Genomic DNA, 20,834 nt, shown 5'->3' with positions numbered 1-20,834 from the left:
AACGCAAATGTTGAACAGTAAAATAATATTATGTATATTACAAAATTAGAAAGGTCCATCCATGTAGTTGCAAATGGCAAGCTCTCCTTTTTAAAATAACATTCCATTGTATTTATATACCACAATGTCTTTATTTATCAGCTATTGTGAATAATGCTGCAATGAACATGGATGCACAGATATCTCTCTTAGATAGTGATTTCATCTCCTTCAGATATATACACAGAAGAGAAATTACTAGATCTCTTGATAGTTCTATTCTTCGTTTTTTGAGGAATTGCCATACTGTTTTCCATAGCAGTTGTACCAATTTACATTGCCACCAAGAGTGCCCAAGAGTTCCCTTTCCTTCACATCCTTGCCAGCACTTATTATCTCTTGTCTTTTAGATACCCACCATCCTACTGGTTATAAGGTGACATTTCATTGTGATTTTGATTTGCATCTCCTTGATGATTTGTGATGTTCAGCACCTTTTTATATATCCATTCCTTGAAGACACAATGCTTAGTAAAGTCTCTCTCTCTCTCTTTCTCTCTCTCTCTCACACACACCTGCATGATTTTACATGTGAAATCTAAAAAAATATCAAATACTTGAAGCAGAAATAAGAATGGTGGTAACCAGATGCAAGGAAAGTGGGGGTAATGGGGAGATGTTGGTCAAAGAGTTCAAGGTTACAGTTGTGTAAGATGAATAACTCTAGAGATCTAATGTACAGCATGATGACTATAGTTAATAACACTGCATTGAATACTGGAAATTTGTTAAGAGCAGATTTCAGTTGTTCTCATTACAAGCAAAAAATAACTATGTGAGGACATATGCTAATTAGCTTGAATGTAGGAATCATTTCACTTATACGTATATCAAATCATCATGTTGTACACCTTAAATATATATGATTTTTATTTTTAAACCTTTTAAAAATTAGAAAGGGTGGTTGAATTAAAAAAATAAATTAAGTGAGCTCTATAACACACTACCATTTAGGATATTAAATATATACACACAACAGTGCTAATATTTTACAACATTGAAACATATTCAAGAGACTATATTGAGCATAAATAAGAGTTGCCAAGGATAGACTGATTTTGAGTGTGTGACATGAATACTTTAACTCTCTGCACTTAAAACTCCAGGTAAAAAAAGAAAGGGAAATAAAAAAAACCTAATGTGGAAGTAATTTCCTGTTCTTTAACAATAGTTATAGACATATTTTTTTTCCTAATGCAAAGTTTGAAAACTGTTTTAGAGTCAGAACTGACAAATGTATGGTCAAATAATTAATGTTATAGCTCTTGCTATGTTGTGGCTTATATTTTTATATTACTTTTAAACCATATTTCAATTTAATTTCATTCATGATTTTAAAATATTATGTAATATGATCCTAGCCCTAATTACAATGTCTAGGATATAGGAATAATTTGCTACTAATCTGCTAAATTAAAAAAAGGGGGAGAAATGGAGAGGCATCGTAGACATAGGTTGAAATAGAAACACTTTCCCCCTCCTTCGGATTCAAGTCAAGTATGAAAATTATCACCAGGTTATTTAGTTTAGCAATTTCTTAAGTAAAATTTTATATGAAGATAAGATGCTCAGGGCACCTGAGTGGCTCAGTTCAGCGATCGACTCTTGATTTCGGCTCAGGTCATGATCCCAGGGTTGTGGGATCAAGCCCTGCATCAGGCTCTGCACTGAGCATGGAGCCTGCTTGAGATTCTCTCACTCTCTCCCTCTGCCCCTCTCCCCGACTTGCACTTGCACTCTCTGTAAAATAAAACAAGATGCTTAGTTCCTGCTCTTTTAACATACACTACACCTGGGTGGCTCAGTTAAGCAACCGACTCTTGATTTCAGCTTAGGTCATGATCTCATGGTTCATGGTTTCGGGCTCTGCATCAGGCTCTGTGGTGACAGTGCAGAGCCTGCTTGGAATTCTGTTTGCCTCTCTCTCTGCCCCTCCCCTGCTCGCAATCTCTCTCTCTCTCTCTCTCAAAATAAATAAAAATAAACTTTTAAAAGTATATATACTCTACACATAATGTGTAGAGTGATTTAATGTCTGATAAATACAATCCAAACAATAGATTCCCCTTTTGCTTTTAAAAATCTGCAACTGAAATGTTAGTTTGACCTTCAGTCTGTGATGAGAATGATATATAAATAGATATCTTTAAGAATCTGAGTAGTCACTGGCAGAAGGCAATCGTCTATTGATGAAATTATGTAGGTTATGTGTGTAAACAATTCTATAACTTAATCTACAAATAATTTAATTCATAATGTATTTTTTTAGAATTTATTTCATTTTCTTTAACATGATACTGCTTTACAATAGAGATAGGCCAATCAACACCTCCTAATTGTACTATGTTCTGTGGAAATTACAAGGGAAATAGAGGTCATAACCCAACCCTTATGGAGGTGCTTAATCTAATGGGGAGATTAGGCAAACACAAATAAACACGGGTAATATAAACACAATCAGCCACAGTTATCCAAACATGTCCGGGAGAAATACCTCATAATTATGTTTAGAAACAAGGTCCCAGCTGTGTAATAGCTCTGCCCTTTGGCTCCTGGTACTGAAGACAGGGCTCTAGATTAAGAATCAGAAAACCTGGATTTTGCTTCCAACTCCAGTCAAGTGACTTTAAGCAAATTAGTATCTGAGCTTCAGTTTCCTCAAAAATAGTTTGGACATTAGTCCCTCCCTGATGACCTCAAAAATTATCAGGAGGATTAGGTGATAAAATATATGTGAAAGTGCTTTGTAAAACTGGAAAGCTATATTGCATATTTGACGAAATATTTTCTTTGAGGTTCTTATTTGCTTATACAGGTCACTTCCCCTAGAGAGTCCACACCTCCCACTTTGCCAACTTAAGTACCAACCTACCTCACACTCCATCTTCTCAGAGAAACCTACATATGGTCTTTGTACCTTCTGAGTTCCTATAGCCACTCATTAGTTATTTCTTTTCCTTAACACTGGCATTATTAGCTTTTTGTATGCATTGTCTTTTCTGCTTTGTTAGACTATAAGCAGCTTGAGATCATGGATTTGTATCATACACCTGAGTTTTTCCACAGTGCCTAGCATAGTTATTCTATGTGGAGTGACTCAATACATACTGATTGAGTGATTATAGAATGGTTTGTTCACTCATTTAGCAAGTATACTGAGTACCTATTCTGCACCAAGTACTGTACTATTTTAGGAACTGAGGATATAGCCCTTACCCTCATGAAATGTACATCTAAATGGGGAAGTCAGCATATATATATATATATATATATATGGGGAAGTCAGTATATATATGTGTATATATATATGGTATTTATATATATTTATATATATATTTGGTATTTATATAATTTTTGTATATACAGTTTTGGTATCTATATAATTTGGTATGTATAATTATATATATATATATATACATATACATATATATATATATATATACACACACATATATATAACCTTATTATATATATATTAAATTTTTAGGAACTTTTAGTACTTGGAGAAAAATGAAACAAGAGAAGAGAATATAGTATAATGGTTGGTTGCAGAGGTAGGATGCTATTTTAGATAGGATAATGAAGAATGTCTCCCCTGAGAAGGAAACATTTGATCAGAGACCTGAATTAAGGAGCAAGCAAAATGAAGACCTGAAAGGAATATGTTTCAAGCAGAAATGTGTACCCTATCAGGCTTTCCCTATTAATTGTGAATCATGACCACATGGAGTGATTGTTTTTGTGAATGTACAACTTCATCTTTGTAAAATCTATATGCTCACTCATTTTTTTCAACAAATATTTATGGAGCTACTACTATGTGTGTCAGTTGTTGGGTCTACAACTGAGTCTAAAAACAGACACCATTCTTTCCCTCATGGAGCTTTTGTGAGGCTGATTTTCCCCTCTTTAGTTCGGGACATGCAAATTGAGTATATTGCCATTGACTGCCATGGTGTCTTACCACCTGGTCTAGCCTAAAAGTGCTAGCTGAAGGGAGTATAAATTGGTACAACCACTATAGAGAAGAAAAAAACCTGGCACTATTTAAACAAATGTAATATATATATTGTATTTACCAGCAATCATTCCCTTGAATAATATCTCAGAAATCTTCACCTAGATCCATATGGGGACATAATTGCAGTGATATTTGTGATGGTAGTAAGCAGGAAGTAACTTGAGTGTCCATTACTCCAAAAGTGGATAAATAATCTATGACAGATGCACATTCATCATGAAATACCATGCAGTAGTTAAAAACAGATTAGACAATATACAATTTACCTTATTGTCATGAAACAGTCCTAGCATCAGTGTTCTAAGGCTTACATGATAACTCTATGAACTCAGGATCATTCTTTTTTGCTCAGCCACCCTAAATATATAGCTTCTATCTTGTGACCTAAGATGCTTACCCTACTCTACCACTTATCTAAATTCCAGCCAGCGTTGCAGAAGGAGATGATAAATACAGGACATTTTAATTTACTTTTTTTAGGTTTTAAAAAATTGCAACAGGGGTGCCTGGGTGGCTCAGTCGGTTGAGCGTCCGACTTCGGCTCAGGTCATGATCTCGCGGTCCGTGAGTTCGAGCCCTGCGTCGGGCTCTGGACTGACAGCTCAGAGCCTGGAGCCTGTTTCAGATTCTGTGTCTCCCTCTCTCTCTGACCCTCCCCCGTTCATGCTCTGTCTCTCTCTGCCTCAAAAATAAATAAACGTTAAAAAAAAATTTAAAAAAAATTGCAACAACATGGATTTTAATTTACTTTTAAAGAAGTTGCATATGTCACTTCTATTTACATCTCATTGGCTGGAACCAGGCTTCATGGCAACATTTAGCTACAAAGAAAGCTGGGAAATGTAATCTTTATTAGAGTATTCATTGTCTGGTTAAGCTTTATTATTGTAGACAAAGTGAAGAATGGTCATAGTTGTGCTTATCATAAGATATTTTACATTTTTTTCATAATCAGTCTTTGAAAACTGGCATATATTTTACACTGACAGTATATCTTAATTAGAACTAGCCACATTTCAAGTTCCCAATACCCCTCCTCTATATGTCCAGTCCTCATCATATAGGACAGCACATGTCTATACAGAATTCATCCATTTATTCCTAGGATCTTAATCTCCTCTGCAGAACTGTAATTTCTCTGGTAGTTTCAGTTGCCTAGTAAGCTCTTCAAAATACTGCATTCTGTGGTCACTTATTGGGCAACCATTTAGCCACAATGGCTGTTAGCATTTTCCTGCACCAAAAACCCACTGCTAACCGAGAAATATCTCTTTTTGTCTTCTTCAGAATGAAAACCCCCAACTGAAACCAAAATAGAAAAGCACAGCACCACCCCAAAAGAAAAGAAAATGAAGAAAAACTTTAGTGAGCATATATCATTTTACACATAAATTATGACTTATAATTTGACTTTTGCAGCAATATCTCATAAACAGCTTTATAGATTTATTACTTCACATATGTTCACTTATCCGAGAAAATATGCTTTGCGAAAGATACTAAGGGCACAAAGTTTGTGCAATTTACACTTTTGTCTTGTCATTGTTTTTGATCAATTAATCATAGAGAGAGGATCTGACAATATGGAGAATATGTGGAATAGTGATGAGCTGAGGAGTCAAGGAAGTTGCAAGCCAACTGAGACTTGTTTGATAAAATCAATCATTTTGAAGAACATTATTTTTTAATTATTTCAAGTTCCTTGATAGGGTAAAGCCAAAACCTATGAAGAACGCAACGATCATTCATGCTGTGATTTTTGCTGAAAATGTCAAATTTAACTATAAAGAATTATAAGTTAGAGTGAAATTGACACAAATAAAAGCAGCCAATCATATCTGAGATTTTTTATAAGAGTGGAAGAATGTTATGTTTACTTCAAAGAAAGATGACTTATCAAGTCTACTGGTGACTTCACCCTCAAGTGTTGCACGTTTCTGCTGATGCTACTGACCCATAATCAGCGCTGACAATGGGCTGCAGTGAGCTATCCATAAACTTTTGTTTTTTAAGTTTCCTTCATGACTATTTTTACGATAAAACTAGTAGAAAATTTATAGTGTGTGACCAAGAAACAAAGTATATTTTTACATAGCTGACTGGCCTATTTGGTTAACAAACCCCCCAAAAGTTGTTTTAATTAGCACCTTGTTCTAGCAATTGATCATACAAATTGATCATACAAATTAATCATCTCTATATAAGGAGAAGGTTTTACAGCTAAGTTAATAAGTCTTTATATGTTCTAGCCTGTGTCCTTCATTATATATTGTTCCTTCAACACATTTATGACCCTGAAGTTTAGTACTTCTGCTATTTATGTACCATGGAAAGTATGTCATAAACCATGCAGAATGATTGGACAAAACATGTGTGATATTTTCCATTAAGTATCATTATTAAATGCCATTTTAGATCATTTAATTTTTTAATATAATCTATTTCTTTTTTTTTTAATTTATTGTCAAGCTAGCTAAATACAGTGTATACAGTGTGCTTTTGGTTTTGGGAGTAGATTCCCGTGATTCATTGCTTACATACAACACCCAGTGCTCATCCCAAGTGCCTTCCTCAATGCCCATCACCCATTTAGCCCTCCTAGCCCCCCCCATCAACCCTCAGTTTGTTCTCTGCATTCAAGAGTTGCTTAAGGTTTGCCTCCCTCTCTGTGTGAAACTATTTTTCCCTTTCCTTCCCCCATGGTCTTCCATTAAGTTTCTCAAGTTCCACATATGAGTGAAAACATACGATATCTGTCTTTCTCTGACTTATTTCACTTAGCATAATACCCTCCAGTTCCATCCACGTTGTTGCAAATGGCAGGATTTCATTCTTGCTCATTGCCAAGTAGTATTCCATTGTATATATAAATCACATCTTCTTTATCCATTCATCCAAATAATGAACATTTGGGCTCTTTCCATAATTTGGCTATTGTTGAAAGCACTGTTACAAACATTGGGGTATAAGTGCCCCTATGAATCAGCAGTCCTGTATCTTTTGGATAAATTCCTAGTAGCGTTATTGCTGGGTCATAGGGCAGTTATACTTTTAATTTTTTGAGGAACCTCCACACTGTTTTCCAGAGTGGCTGCACCAGTTTGCATTCCCACCAACAGTACAAGAGGGTTCCCATTTCTCCACCTCCTCGCCAACATCTGTTGTTTCCTTAGTTGCTAAGTTTAGCCACTCTGACAGGTGTGAGGTGGTACCTTAATGTGCTTTTGATTTGTATTTCTATGATGATGGGTGATGTTGAGCATCTTTTCATGTGTCTGTTGGCCATCTGGATGTATTCTTTGGAAAAGTGTCTATTCATGTCTTCTGCCCATTTCTTACTGAATTAATATAATCTATTTCCAATCAAAGAAATATTACAATTTGGTATTTCATTATTTGATTTGACTTTAAGTATGATTTAAATGTTTGGCAAACTAAATATTGTATGCAATAAAAATAGCAGGCCCAGTTCCAGTAAAATGATCAATTTTAGAATAAAAAACTACTTGATTGTTAGTATCTTTGTATTCTATTTGCCTTGAAATTAAGAATTTGTGGATTTCTTTGAAAATCAGTATTTATTTTTCATAAGTGGCAAATTGCAACAATCACATGTTTTTAGGGCTATTAATAAGACGTTTATGTAGCATTCATTTGGTCACTGCTTTATACAGACACATCATATCTGACATTTCATGCTCACAGGGCTCATAATTTGTCTGTGGAAATGCATATGTAATTAAGAGGATCTGTAAGTTATGAACACATAAGACAAAGTATTATTTCAAGATATACAAAGCAAAGGAAATTCTTGTGCACTGACTTTCATCAGAGAAAGTTTTCTGGGAAGTTTCGAAGAAGTAATGGTCATAGATTGGCTAATATGAAATGCTACAACTTGGGCCTAGAGCTACATAAAAGTAAAAAATATATATATTTTTCAATCTGAGGCTAAGAATATAACTTTCTCTCTGAAATTCTTTTTTTACTTCCAAGCATTGTATTCCCCAAAATTTTCATGTTGGTTGCATCAGTTTTGTTCAATTTTGAGAAGGAAATGAACAATTCAGCCAGGTGTAACAGGTCACATGTGAAATATATTTCCATGCTTTTATTTTTTATTTGTTTTAAGTTTATTCATTTATTTTGATTGAGAGCGTGTGCACACACATGCATGAGTGAGGGAGGGGAGAGAGAGAAAGAGAGAGAGAGAGAGAGAGAGAGAGAGAGAGAGAGAGAGAATCACAAGCAACCTCCACACTGTCAGCTCAGAGCCTGTTGCAGAGCTCAGAGCCTGTTGCAGGGCTCAGTCTCATAAACTGTGACATCATGACCTGAGCTGAAAGCAGGAGTCATAGGCTTAACCAACTGAGCCACCCAGGTGGCCCCACCATGAATTTAAATAATGGTTTTGCTTGCACTATAGATTTTGATTTTCAGTTAAAACTGTATTTGCTGACATTATGGAGTATCTTCAGTATTGTCCATTGACTCCTAAGAAATAATGTTCACAATCATACAAAGGTTTCATTGAAAGTAACATAATAATTAAAAATAGTTTAAATATGATATGCAGTATTTGTTTTGTGCAGTATTTGTTCATATAAATTATATTGGAGCACTAGCGTAGCATGCTTTCTCCCCATTTTTCTGCTACAATTATGCCAAAGGCCACTTCTAAAGTGGTTATAATTTATCTTTATTGGATCTTCTGGTACAAAGTTGTACAATTATTGTGACTAAAAATGTAATTATTCATACTTGGAAAAATACATGCAGTAGTTTCTTTATCAACCTAACAGGAGCACTGAAATTCTGTACTATGATGTGAAAAACAAAAAATGGTTATTTGAAACAAGACATTCTTAAAAAATAAATAAAAACATTAGAATGATGCAATTTGGATTTTAGATTTAATAATTATTCTATTTAGGTAACAGAATATCAATTTCATTTACTAACATGCATGCACTCTGGAACATAATTAAAAATTTCCTTGTGTGATTTTATTTTATATAATTTCACGGGTCTCAATTATGATAAACATTGAAACATTAGTAAAGTTGATAGGCACTGTATTTAGATATGTTTTCCAACTACAAAGTAAGTATTAGTTACATTTATAACTTATTATTGAGATGATCTAGAAAGAGCATGCCTGAATCTATTTCCATGACATTCTGGCAGAGTTAAAGGTCTCCTAAATAGCGGAATCATCTTATTAGACATGTGCAATCTTGAAACTAATTATATGCATATTAATGATGGAGGTAAAAGTATTATTATTATGCTGCTGCTTGATATATAGGTAATCAGATTGTTAACGAATGGCTGCTCTACTTTCATCTTTTATGATTGTAGAAACATATATGATTGTAGGAGGTTCAATCCTCATCTTTTTAAAAATGGAAAATAAAATGACTATCATTACCAACCAATATTCAACCAATTTTCAACCAATATTCAACCAATATTCAACACATATTTTCTGAGTACCTACTCTTCACAAGAAGCTCTGTGATACACAGATGATGAAAGCATGACCCTTGAAGAGGTCATAGTCTTTTAAGGTAGAAAGATATATACAGTAATAATTGCAGTGTAATGTTATATGTATAATAATAGAGTATGTATAAAGATCTGACAATATATTATATATTGGTATTGTTTTGATTTACATGTATGAATTATAAAACTAATTTTTAAGTATCAAACTGTCAAATATAATGAGATTATTTTATTCATATTGTAGCATATTCTGGGAATGTTTTAAGTGAATTGGGTGCCTACTATGCGCCAAGAAATTAGACAATTAATTTACTTTTATCTAAGAAATGTGACCTTGCTTGAAGAAGAATAAAAAAAAAGAAAGCCAGTCAATCCTATGATTTTCTTGCACTTTCTCTATCCTTATACTGATTAAGTCTGTATTTGTCCTTCTTTGCTCCACATTTTTTATTTTGTGTACTTTTCTTCCTAATATTGACAGGATTTTTAAAACTCTTAAGTAACTTAACAACTCCAAATTGAGTGAAGAATGCATTATATAAAACCTTGGTTAGGTCCTATTTATAAATAATAATCACAAGAATAATAGTATTATTTATAGTAAAATATCTGAACAATTTCTGAATAAGTCACCTCCTTTGGCAACTGATTATGACATTAAAAAGATAAATATAAAACTAGTTCCTAAGAATCATTGAAGAAATCAGTAAGGCAGGCATGGCTGTCTTTACAAATGCATCAAGTATGACTGGATTGCCCTAAATATCTATCTTCGGAGCCACTATCCTCCACTGAGTGAAATTCCCACCAAGAACCATTAATCGATTAGGCAACATAAGAAGGTCTCAGCTAAAGAACTGCTACTTGTGAAGATGCTTTAAAGCTCTTGGCATGGATTCTTTTTTTTTTTTTTTTAATCAGATTAGGTAGTTGATATCTGGAATGAGTAAGTTTCAAGGAAAGAAGCAAAAATGCAGCAGCAAAAATACTTTTTAAGCTGTTTGGGGCACCTATGATGGAGAATTTGTTTCTTTTACAAAATCCTCTGGTTTCCCTATTTGGATACTACTGCGGGGGAATAATGCCCTTCAATAATCCAGGATGAGCAAAATGTCCCATCAAGACTTTTTCCTAAATAAAAGAACATTTATCACTTAAAATTACATATGCCATTCTCTTAGAAGACAGACGTGGATGCAGTGTTTCCTTCATATCAGGAAATCTAACCAGCAATTTAAACAAGTGTCAAGCGTTGGGCTTAGGAAATTCTTTTCTACATGGAGAACTTCTGCCTCCCATCAATATAAGCCACTGTCAACAAATACTTAGAAAATGTGCCTCTATTACTGCAGCCCATTTCTAAAGCTAACACCTATCATCAATCATGGAATTTGTTTCCGCAGTGTCAAGATGAAGCCTTAGAATCTTTTTAGCCCAACACATCAAGTAATAACTACCAAATTCTTACAGATGTTCAATGATAGGAAACTGAATTTTCACCCCAGGAGCAATATGATCTCAAGAGCAAATAAGTGTATTAGGATTGCAAAATTTATTCACCTTATATAAAGATTTGCAAAGCTAATGTAACATCTTTATTTCTTCAGAAATTAATAATCTGGTCTTTCTGAAGAGTCCCATCCTTTGGATAGCAAGGTCAGAGATGGATGGAGAGACAAGAACTACAGAATCATTTTCCAGCCTGATAAACTAAGGCTTAGATTTATTCAGTGATTCAAGTATTTCCTTCATATGACTCCGTTTGTGTTTGATGGATTCAGATAAGTTCTTAGTCTTTCAGAATTCCTCAACTCTTCTCCTATAAGAGGGAATCTGGATATTTCAAGAAGGGTATGCTTATGGAATTTGTGATGAAGACTGATCTCTAGATTCTTGCCAGTCACTACTGAAGAATGACTGGACTGGTGTGTTCTCTGGACTGGTAACTGACAGGACAAGATGAATCTCATTAGGTCTCTTGGGTTGATGTGCTGAAACTCACCTCTAGAACTCATGGCTCAGTCATTTACCCAAGATTCAATGTCCTCACTCAAAAACCCCAAAAAAACAGCCTCCTTTTCCTGGCTGGAAGCCTTGGAGTTGTACACCTACACTCTCATTTCCAAGTTGATTTACTGGGATATAGGGAGCTTCTGAGTCCTTTCTACCTATACAACTTGGGGAACCGAAACATTACCTCAAGCTTACCTATATATTGGCACCACTCAGAGATGTTGCATTATTAATCTCTTACCATGTTGGAAATAACTATGTGTGTTGCTTTTAGAGACTTACAGCTTAGGCCTTTTCTTAGTCAGCTAGGGCTGCCATAATAAAATACCACAAACTGTGTGGCTTACACAAGATAAATTTATTTTCTTATTGTTCTGGTGGCTGGAAAGTCTGAGATCAAGGTGCTAGCAGGTTTGGTTTCTGGTGAGAGCTCTCCTCCTTGCTTTTACTCAGCCATATTCTTCCTATGTATTCCAAGGGCCTTTCTTTGTGCATATGCAGACAGGAGTGAAAGATAACAAAAAAAAAAATTGGGAGAGCAAGAAAGCGAGCAAGAAAGTGAGAGTGTGAGATCTTCCTCTTCTTATAAGGCCAAAAGTCCTGACTAATGCCTCACCATTATGGCCTCATTTAATCTTAATTACCTTTAAAGACTATCTGCAAATACAGTCACATTGAGGGTTAGGGCTTCAAAATGTGAATTTGAAGTGGGGGAGGACACAATTCAGTCCATAATATCCCTATACTTGAGAAAATGGGACACTAGCCTAAATACTTTTAATCTCCTGCATTCATACCTAGGTATCTCTAATGATCCCTTCCTCCACCACACACAGAAATACATAACTTGAAGGTCAGAATCAAATAGAGAAGAGAGTTTGAAATGTGAACAAAAAGTGACATCTGACTTTATCCAAGTGACTCTATCTTGTTCTCTCCAGAATCCCCTAGGATGTAAGAATAGGAATTCTACTTGCTATCTGTCAAGTACTTCTCTCTAGTATGCCTGGGTCAAAGGAAACAATCTTCAGGTTTTCTACTTAGTATCATTTATTGCTTTTTATTAACCAAATCTCATGACTACAACTTGATGGCAAGATGTGAAAGAGAGATTGGCTTACCAATAAGTAAACCTAATTCAGGAGGTATTTCAAAAATATTTTACCTACTAACCAAAGTTTATCATTCGTCCTTAATTATACTTGTCCGAGGAAAAACAATTTATTACTGTTGTTTTTGTTTTCCTAATCAAAAACTGAACACAGTGAATAGGATTATGCTTATCGTTCAGATAATCTACTGGAATGGAACCAAGTAAAATTTATGTAAATGTATGAGCTACTATAACAAAATTTTTGAAATGTTTCATCCAATACCAAGAAACATTATTTACTATAAAACAACAAAAATTAAATAATATTGGGTCCCAGATAGAAAGTATGAATATATTATTTCCTACATATAGTTTTTTTAAAAAAATAAATCTATGTACTATATATTATCTTAAAGGTTGGGCTTGCAAAGTACTTCCAACTTGTATATGAGGCTTAATAATTATAGGTAGCATTTTTTGAGTGTTTACTGTGGGCCAGGCACAAAGTTAAGGGAGTTACATGCACTGTATCATTAATATGCAAAATAATACCACAAGAAAGAACTATCATTATGCTTTTTTTGATATTTTATTTTTATTTATTGTTTATTATTTATTTTTTTAAATATGAAATTTATTGCCAAATTGGTTTCCATACAACACCCAGTGCTCATCCCAAAAGGTTCCCTCCTCAATACCCCTCCCCCCTCCCCTCCCTCCCCCCCCCATCAACCCTCAGTTTGTTCTCAGTTTTTAAGAGTCTCTTATGCTTTGGCTCTCTCCCTCTCTAACCTCTTTTTTATTTTCTTCCCCTCCCCCATGGACTTCTGTTAAATTTCTCAGCATCCACATAAGAGTGAAAACATATGGTATCTGTCTTTCTCTGTATGACTTATTTCACTTAGCATAACACTCTCCAGTTCTGTCCACATTGCTACAAAGGGCCATATTTCATTCTTTCTCATTGCCACGTAGTACTCCATTGTGTATATAAACCACAATTTCCTTATCCATTCTTCAGTTGATGGACATTTAGGCTCTTTATGCTTTTTATGAAATAGATTTAGAAAGTTCCTGAAGTCACACAACTATTTAGTGGAAGATCCAAAATTTAACTCATGTTTATCAGATTCAGAGCTAGGGTTTTTTCCCAACTTTATTGAGATTTAATTGATATATACCATTGCATTAGTTTGAAGCTTACAACATAATGATTTGATATATGTATATATTGCAAAATGATGAGCACAGTAATTTTAGTTAACACCCATCACTTCACATAGTTACAATTCTTGTGATAAGAACTTTTAAGATCTACTCTCTGAGCACCTTTCAAATAATCAATACAGTATTGTTAACTATGGTCCCCATGCTGTACATTACATCTCCAGAACTGATTTATCTTATAACTGAGTTTATATATTTTGACTGCCTTCATCCATTTTCCCCACTCCTCAAGCCCCTGCTGTTGGCAACTACCAATCTACTCTCTGTTTCTACGAGTTTGGTTCTTTTAGATCCCACCTATAAGTGAGATCATTTTCTGATTTATTTTACTTAGCATAATGCCCTGAAAGTCTATCCATATTGTCACTAATGGAAGGATTTTATTCTAATGGGTTAATAATAATATATATATTCTTAATATAAATAATATAATTAATATAATATAATATATTATTATATTATTAATATAATCAATACATTTATTTTAATATAAATATGTTAATGATAATTTCATATAATTAGTATAAGTAATTATATTATATTATTATTATGTTATTAATGTAACTAATATGATAAAATTAATATATTAATATATATCTATATTATATGTATACATATTTATTATATGTATATATATGTGTGTATAAACCACACATTTTCTTTATCCATTCATCCATTAATAGACATATGTTGTTTCTATACCTTGACTATTGTAAATAATGCTATAATAAACGTGAGCATGCTGATATCTCTTAGAGATAGAAATTTCATTTCCTTTGGGTATATATCCCGAAGAGGGAATGCTGGATCATGTGGTAGTTCTATTATTATTTTTTTGAGGAGCTTTCATCTGTTTTCCACAGTGGCTGCACCAATTTACATTCCACTGTCAGTGCATAAAGCTTCCCTTTTCTCCACATCCTCACCAACACTTCTTATTTCTTGTCTTTTTGATAACAGTCATTTAAATAGGTGTGAGTTGCTACTTCATTTTGGTTTTAATTTTTATTTCCCTGATGATTAGTGACCTTGAGCACCTTTTCATGTACGTATTGGCCATTTGTATATCTCCTCTAGAAAAATGTCTATTCAACTCCTCTGCCCATTTTTTAATTGGATTGTTTATTTTTTTGCTACTAAGTTGTATGGGTTACTTATATACATTGGATATTAACCTGTTATCAGATAGATAGTTTACAGATATTTTTCCCCATTCTGTAGGTTGCCTTTCATTTTGTTGATGATTTCCTTTGCAGGGCAAAAGCATTTTAGCAAAAAATTTTGATCTATAGTCAAAACAAGATATTCTAGAAGGAAACACTTATCCAGCAAAGTGTACCAAATTTGAACCTTTTATTTACAGCTTCATATTTGGTCATAAACTGAGCAGGGGTTTTTCTACTGTCAAATATAAATATCCATAAAAAATTAATAAATTAAAACTTATCATTCATTTATATGTTAGTGTAATTCGATTAATTAGTTTCTTTCTTCAGAATAGTTTTCCTGAGTCAAGTAAAGGATGAAGAAAGCATGATGTCATTGAATTATAGGAAGAATTTGATTGTGAAACTCTTATCATAAGATGGTGAGAAATCCACAGATAATTTTTTTAAATGTGGATGAGGCTCAGAAGACAAGGACCAGCACTAACCCTAATGAACCAAAACCTAGAAGGTTGACTAGATGTTTAAATATTCTTCCAGCTTCTTGGCACTATAAAATACAGCTATGGTTTCCATTTTATTTTGGAGGTTTATTTTTAGGAGGTGGGGTGGTGTACAATAGCACTACAAAATTGTATCACTTTTATTCTTTGTCCTAATATTTTACATTCTTTCCTAATCATCCTACCTCCCTACCTGTCCTCCATCATATTAGCAGGTCTAGTGGGTATAATAAATTACCTCCCTGTGTATCATCAAGTTTACTGCTTAGGTCCTGACCTCTGTCATGCTTCCACTGATCATGGCATTGCCTCCTGTGTCCCAAGCAAACCTTTAAAGCTGGTCTGACAAGTGTCTCAGCAAAGGTTGTTTTAATTTAGAACAAGTTTAATTAAGACTCTCAGTAGAGAAGCCCCATAGGTCTGCCTAGAAACTTACTAATGTGCAATGCAATTATTGGGATATCATGGGAATCAGAAGCAAGCAAATGGACAAATTTGTCAGGAATTATAATATACCATACGGCTAGTGATTACCCAGTAAGATTGAGTAAGAATATTAGTAAAGAAGAGTTACTACTTAACCTAAGTATTCTTGAAAATTAGAGGGAGGAAATAGGGAACGATTTATGAAAGGACATGCTTAAGAGAATGTATTCCAACATTTTTGGGGGGAAAGTAGTAAAATTATGTGAAAATTATATGAAATAATATATTAATACTAGGCCTTGATGCTGTAGGAAATATATTTATATGGAGAGAAATAAGCCCATAACAGGGTATATCTCTTTGATTCTCACAGGGAGGAATGATGTACTCTACCAAAGTCATACATGGGAGAAAACTCGACTTTCATCATAAATATATGTGGTGGAGGGAGGAAGAACCTACTCTCCAATCCTCACATGAAGTACTACCTTATGCAAATTTGAAAACTCAGTCTCAGTTCTAGAGAGTGAAGGAACAGACTACTAGAGTTGAAGAATGTTAAAGTATTTTCTCCCCACTTGACTAGTATAGGCTTAGGCGTTTGTTTCTTAATACATGGTAGTATATCTTGCACCCAACAAAATGGAACACAGAAAGCAATCCATTCATTCCCCCAGATAAAATATTAAAAGATATTAACTATGTCATCTAAACAAATTTGCATCTATTTTTCAAATCAGTGGCACATGAATCTGTTTTTCCTTATTTTCCTCCCATAGGCAGCATTCTCCTTCTCCCCACACATTCACTTCCTTGAAGCAAAGCATTTGTATAAGCTGCTTTCAGTATTTCTACAAAATCAGAAGTAGCATTTCCAGTCCACCTTTCATAGTTGTTTGACCTTGCTGCTTTTCTGAACATAAAAGTCTTATTCTTTGTAGAACTGCTGGCACTATAAGAAACTATCAGTCAATTTTACAGATGCTACAAACACTTCAATTCACTACAAAGTTAAGAGTATCATAGTAAATCTCACATTACAGGTTCTATTTTCAAATAATTGACTTAGGAGCAAGCATTATTTAGGCCCATCTCTTGTAAGCAGTTGGAATCATGGGTGAAAGGAACCCAGAATACCAATTTGGGACATTAGTGACATCATAACAAGTGTCAGCCTGAATTTCCAGGATATAGGTTACAGAGTGTAAAATATTGTCATTCACTACAGGGCTGAGGTATATTTTAGGGGATACATGCACTTAGTAGGGAAAGAATTATTCTTCCTAACAGTGATATTTGGCACATAGTCTACATCAAGAAAGATAAATTTTAAACTCTAAATTTCTAACCATGTCTCATAGTTTTGTAAGAATATGAATTATTCATTTTTCAAAACACTTTAGAAAATATTGAGTTTGCTTGTTTATTTTTAAAAGTAAAAAACAGGGGTGTCTGGGTGGCTCAGTTGGTTAAGCATCTGGCCGACTCTTGGTTTAGGCTCAGGTCATGGTTCAAACCCTATGTCAGGCTCTGTGCTGACAGTGCAGAGACTGCTTGGGATTCTCTCCCTCCTTCTCTCTGCCCCTCCCACTCTCTAAATAAATAAATAGGTGGTTTGGCAACGGCTCTGCTCCTCACCTGCTGTGGCTCTATTGCGGATTTTTTAGGCTGACAAACTGGAGATAACTTGAGATTTCCTGAAAATAGAAAATGCTGGAACTCTGCACTTAAAATTATTGTTGGCTCTGACCCAGGAGCTCAAGGTCTGAACATCCTTAGAGGGAATGGACAGAAATATGTTAAGAAATGAATGAAACCTTGAGAGAGACTGGAAGAGGGTGGCATGGAAGACGCTCACCGTGTCCTGCTGATCACTTAGATTCCACCCACATGTGCCTAAATAACCCAGAAAACCACCAGAAGACTAGCAGAGTGGACTCTCTGGAGCCAAGCATAGACAAGAGGTCCACGAAAGAGGGAAGGAAGGGCAGAGAGATGGTGCACGCTACACGGACCGGCGGGAGGGAGCCGGGGCAGTGGAGGGGCAGCCTGCACCGCAAGGAAGAGCCCCTGAAGTCTGGCTTGCAAAAGCGAAGGGGCTGGACTGCGTGAATTCAGGCAACCAGGGGGACTTAATATCTGGAATGTTAAAAGTCAACAGCTCTGCTCGGAGAGCAGGAGGGCAAGAGGACACCGGGAGTGAGAGTTGTTGAGCCCCAGAAGACAGAGCTCAGCTCGGGAGGGAAAAAAAGGCGCTGGCAAGCGCCATCTCCCTCTCCCATCCCCCAGCCCAAATTCCAAAGGGAACCAGTTCCCATCACGGAACTTGTTTGCACCACGCAAACACCCAACTCTGCTTCTGTGAATCCAACCCTCCAAGGGTCTGCCTCCTTCCCAGTGCTGCAGGGCCCTCCCGCAGGGGACCACCTACAGCAAAGCGACCTAAGCCTGTCCCTCCCACCCCTGTGCACCTTGTGGATCCACCCTGGCTAAGACGCCCTTGGGCAGATCCCATCGAAGCAGTACCACAAGCCTGGCAGTGTGAAAGTAGCCCAGAAAGGGGCCACACCACTCCACAGTAAGGCCTGCCCCTGGGAGAGGGAAAGATAAGGTACACACCAGTCTGACTGTGGCCCCAGCAGTGGGCTGGGGGCAGACTTCGGGTCTGACTGCGGCCCTGACCACCAACACAAGTTACTCTGGACAGTACAGGCGAAGTGCCCTGAAGTTTGGAGCCACCCCAGGGTCTACCCAAAATGATGAAACAGAAGAATTCTCCTGAAAAGAAACTCCAGGAAGTAGCGACAGCTAACGAATTGATCAAAAACGACTTAAGCAATATAACAGAAAAAGAATTTAGAATAATAGTCATAAAATTAATCGCTGGACTTGAAAAAAGCATAGAGGACAGCAGAGAATCTATTGCTACAGAGATCAAGGGACTAAGAAATAGTCATGAGGAGCTAAAAAATGCATTAATGAGGTGCAAAATAAAATGGAGGCGACCACAGCACGGACTGAAGAGGCAGAGGAGAGAATAGATGAATTAGAAGATAAAATTATGAAAAAAGAGGAAGCTGAGAAAAAGAGACATAAAAAAATCCAGGAGTATGAGGGGAAAATTAGAGAACTAAGTGATGCAATCAAACGAACAACATCCGTATCATAGGAATTCCAGAAGGGCTGAAGAGAGAGAAGGGGGCTGAAAGTGTACTTGAACAAATCATAGATGAGAACTTCCATGATCTGGGGAAGGAAAAAGGCATTGAAATCCAAGAGGCACAGAAGACTCCCTTCAGACATAACTTGAATCGATCTTCTGCATGACATATCATGTGATACTGGCAAAATACAAGGATAAAGAAAATTCTGAACGCAGCTAGGGATAAACAGGCTATAACCTACAAAGGAAGACCCATAAGACTAGTGACAGACATATATACTGAAACTTGGCAGGCCAGAAAGGAATGGCAGGAAATCTTCAATGTGATGAACAGAAAAAAATACGTAGCTGAGAATCCTTTATTCACAAGTCTGTCATTCAGAATAGAAGGAGAGATAAAGTCCTTCCCAAACAAACAGAAACTGAAAGAATTCATCACCACTAAACCAGCCCGACAAGAGATCCTAAGGGGGATTCTGTGAGTGAAATGTTGCAAGGACCAAAGTACCAGAGACATCACTATAAGCATGAAACCTACAGACATCACAATGACTCTAAACCCATATCTTTCAATAATAACACTGAATGTAAATGGACTAAATGCTCCAACCGAAAGACATAGGTTATCAGAATGGATGAAAAAACAAGACCAATCTATTTGCTGCCTACAAGAGACTCATTGTAGACCTGAGGACACCTACAGATTGAAAGTGAGGGGATGGAGAACTATTTATCATGCCACTGGAAGTGAAAAGAAAGCTGGAGTAGCCATACTTATATCAGACAAAGTAGACTTTAAATTAAAGGCTGTAACAAGAGATGAAGAAAGGCATTATATAATAATCACAGGGTCTATCCATCAGGAAGAGCTAACCATTATAAATGTCTATGTGCCAAATATGGGAGCCCCAAAATATATAAAACAATTAATCACAAACATAAGCAACCTTATTGATCAGAATGTGGTAATTGCAGGGGACTTTAATACTCCACTTACAACAATGGATAGATCATCTAGACACAGGATCAATAAAGAAACAAGGGCCCTGAATGATACATTGGATCAGATGGACTTGACAGATATATTTAGAACTCTGCATCCCAAAGCAACAGAATATACTTTCTTCTTGAGTGCACATGGAACATTCTCCAAGATAGATGACATACTGGGTCACAAAACAGCCCTTCATAAGTATACGAGAATTGAGGTCCTACCATACACACTTTCAAACCACAATATTATGAAACTTGAAATCAACCACAAGAAAAAGTCTGGAAAACCTCCAAAAGCATGGAGGTTAAAGAACACCCTACTAAAGAATGAATGGGTCAACCATACAATTAGAGAAGAAACTAAAAAATATATGGAAACAAATGAAAATGAAAATACAACAATCCAAATGCGTTGGGATGCAGCGAAGGCAGTCCTGAGAGGAAAATACATTAAAAACCAGGCTTAACTCAAGAAACAAGAAAAATCCCAAATACAAAATCTAACAGCAGACCTAAAGGAAATAGAAGCAGAACAACAAAGACACCCCAAACCCAAGAGAAGAAGAGAAATAATAAAGATCAGAGCAGAAATAAACAATATAGAAGCTAAAAAAAACTATAGAGCAGATCAATGAAACCAAGAGTTGGTTTTTTGAAAAAATAAACAAAATTGATAAACCTC

The 20,834-nt window shown here is 35.6% G+C and overlaps 1 pseudogene; it reads left to right on the top strand.

Moving 5' to 3' along the window:
• Positions 1–18,578, top strand: part of LOC131502137 (small ribosomal subunit protein mS25-like) — a 60,855-nt pseudogene extending 42,277 nt beyond the window's left edge.
• The last annotated feature ends 2,256 nt before the right edge of the window (positions 18,579–20,834 follow it).

This window comes from Neofelis nebulosa, chromosome X (genome assembly GCF_028018385.1).
Source record: "Neofelis nebulosa isolate mNeoNeb1 chromosome X, mNeoNeb1.pri, whole genome shotgun sequence".
NCBI classification, from domain to species: Eukaryota; Metazoa; Chordata; class Mammalia; order Carnivora; family Felidae; genus Neofelis; species Neofelis nebulosa.
Note: the sequence above shows the minus strand (reverse complement) of the source record. Positions and strands in the feature narration are given on the sequence as shown.